General features: G+C 42.0%; 1 pseudogene; it reads right to left on the bottom strand.

The window, feature by feature from the left end:
• Positions 1–1,054: 1,054 nt before the first annotated feature.
• On the bottom strand, positions 1,055–2,595 carry LOC136123204 (elongin-B pseudogene; annotated as a pseudogene).
• Positions 2,596–2,843: the final 248 nt, after the last annotated feature.

Raw genomic sequence — 2,843 nt, 5'->3', positions numbered from 1 at the left:
GTCAACATCTGCCATGTCCTGGAAAAATCTTGTCAACCATTCCAATATTTAGAGCCCAATATGATGATTTTCAAAATTTCCTGAACCATCAGAATCCTGCCAACTTCAAATGTTTCTTGGGTTAACTCATTTCTACCCAATAAATACTTGGCTGCTGAGAATCTAGAAACTATTGCCTTTGAAAATCAGGGATTTTAAATTGAGGAATATGGAAGACTGCAGAAGGAAAGAGGAGAGCCAGAGTATGACCACAAAGAAGACCAGAGAAAATGGATAGCAGAATTGTGAATGGATGCTTTTGCCAACCAGACAATCACATCAAGTCTAAAATAAAAGGAGACCTCAGTTCTTTCTCCCCATTTTTCTCTCAAACTACCTTTTTGCCTAAAAAATATCAGGACTTACATGTGGTCAGCTCATCTCTAGACTAAAACGTAAAAACCAGTGGGTGTTTTGAGTTCACATTTCAACCCATAACAATACTAATTACTATAATGATGACCCAGACCAGTGCTTCTCCAACTGTAATGTGCATACAAATTCCCTGGGGATCTTATTAAAATGCAGATTCTGATTCAGTAGATTTGGAAGGGGGACCAAGATTCTGTAGTTATATATATATATATATATATATATGGTTTTCTTTTTAACTGATTTATTTATTTTTGGCTGTGTTGGGTCCTCCTTGCTGCGCCCGGGCTTTCTCTAGTTGCAGCCAGCATGGGCTACTCTTTGCGGTGCACAGGCTTGTCATTGCCGTGGCTTCTCTTGTTGTGGAGCATGGGCTCTAGGTGTGCAGGCTTCAGTAGTTGTGGCACTCAGGCTCAGTAGTTGTGGCTCTCGATCTCTACAGCACAGGCTCAGTAGTTGTGGCGCACGGGCTTAGTTGCTCCGCGGCATGTGGGATCGTCCTGGACCAGGGCTCAAATCCACGTCCCTTGCTTTGGCAGGCAGATTCTTAACCACTGCACCATCAGGGAAGTCCCAGATTCTGTATTTTTTTGGGGGGGCACCCAAGTCTCTTATTGGGGTGCAGTTGGTGGGAGGGGGACTCTCACTGCAGAGCCTGTTCATTGGCACTGCTTCCTCAGTCCTGTGGCTTCATCACCTCCAGCAGCTCACGTGGGCTGGAGAAGGGCTGGATGTGCAGGGTCTCAAAGGCTTCATCTGCTCTGAAGCCTAGCCCCACAGTGGCTGGGGCCTGAGGCCATGCTGTCTGGCTGGTGAAGCCACACTCGCCCAATGTCTTTCTGTCGTCCAGAAGCTGGTCGTCCTTGTACAGCCGCTGCTACACCAGCGGCCACTTGAGGATGCCCTGGACAATGCGCTTCAGCTCGAACACGGTGCTCGATTCCTTGGCGTCCATGAAGATGGTGGTCTTGTGGCGCCGGATCATGAGGAACACGTCTATTGCAGCAGCTGCCTCTCCCCCTTGACGCACCCGTGCGGCTGCACTCCGCCCTGTTCCCGGCAGCCCACCCCCAGAATCTATATTTTTAACAGCTAATTCTATTGCCTTTGAAATCAAGGGCCACACGTTGCATTAACAGGTTCTAAGTAAAATTACTTCTAATGATCCATCTCATTATTTCTTAATCTATGTAAAATTTTGTGATTCAGAATCTAGTACACAATTTCAGTCCATCAGAATCATCATAAAAGTAAGTTTTTCATAGGGTATTGATCAGCTAATGTCCAAACAACTCTGAAAATTATTCAGAGCTTCCAATTACCTATGTCTTAATTATTAAAATTTTGCTGGGATGAGTCATTATGATATCTACAAAATTTTATATTTGACTCTCCTTTTAATTTGTCTCAGATGCAAATTTTAAATTTTTAAATTGTAAAATAAAATTTGAGGTGTTAACTTAGGGTCTGTTCATGTTACTAGAAAATTAACATTTTTTGATTACAGAGTGACATAAGTGACATGAAAGAAATCTGAAAGTAATCAGTGATATGACCCTGTAACCAAGATAGGATATATATAGATAAGCCAGAGTGAAGGCACTTAAATATCTGATACACTGCTTTTAGACAAAATTTCTGGTACCAGTGGCATTAATAGTAAACAAAGAGCAAAATCCTTGTTCAAAATACCTAACATGTAGCAGAGAGGCTAGTATATACTAAATTCTCTATACCAGTGTGTTGAACTTAGCTGAATTGGAAGGCTCTGCTCTATTAACCAAATGTCTTTGCCAGAAAAGGCCAATGAGAGAAAAAATACTAGCATAGTAGAAAGAGCTTTTTAATATGAGGGATGTGTTCCCCAAAGCCTCTTTCCCTGTAGGTTATTGCAGCCACCTTCACTCTCCGTTGTCTTTTTGTCATTTTGCTATACCCAGTAAATGCTAACCTCAGATAAACACAATCGTCTGTCTTCTCAGTGCCTGCGTTCAAGTAGCTGAGATCCTCTGGAGCAAATCACATCACCAGGTTGATTGATAGCACTTTCAGTTTGTAATTCCAAGTCTCAACTGAGCTCCTATATCCCTTATGATCTTATCATATTATTCCAGTTTCTGGAGAGACTCTTTCCTCCCTTCATACTCCTTCGATGACGGACTCCTCCAATATCTCCTTCACCATCAGTGGATGACCTTAGTTAAATGTGGCTCGTAGTTAAGACTGTGGGCTCTAAAAGTAAGCTGTCTGGCTTTGTATTCAGGTTCCAGCAATTTACTTAAATGCAGCCTTAGGGATACATTTTTTTTAACAGTTCTGTGCCTCAGTTCCTTATTGGTAAAAAGAGACAATAATATTTCCTGCCTCATCAGGTTACTGTAAGTAGTAAATGAGTCACTATATGTAAATCTTTTAAAATAATGCCTGCCGTC

The sequence above is a fragment of the Phocoena phocoena genome, chromosome 5, assembly GCF_963924675.1.
Source record: "Phocoena phocoena chromosome 5, mPhoPho1.1, whole genome shotgun sequence".
NCBI classification, from domain to species: Eukaryota; Metazoa; Chordata; class Mammalia; order Artiodactyla; family Phocoenidae; genus Phocoena; species Phocoena phocoena.
The sequence above is the reverse complement of the archived record's forward strand: the minus strand, read 5'-3'. Positions and strand labels throughout refer to the sequence as shown.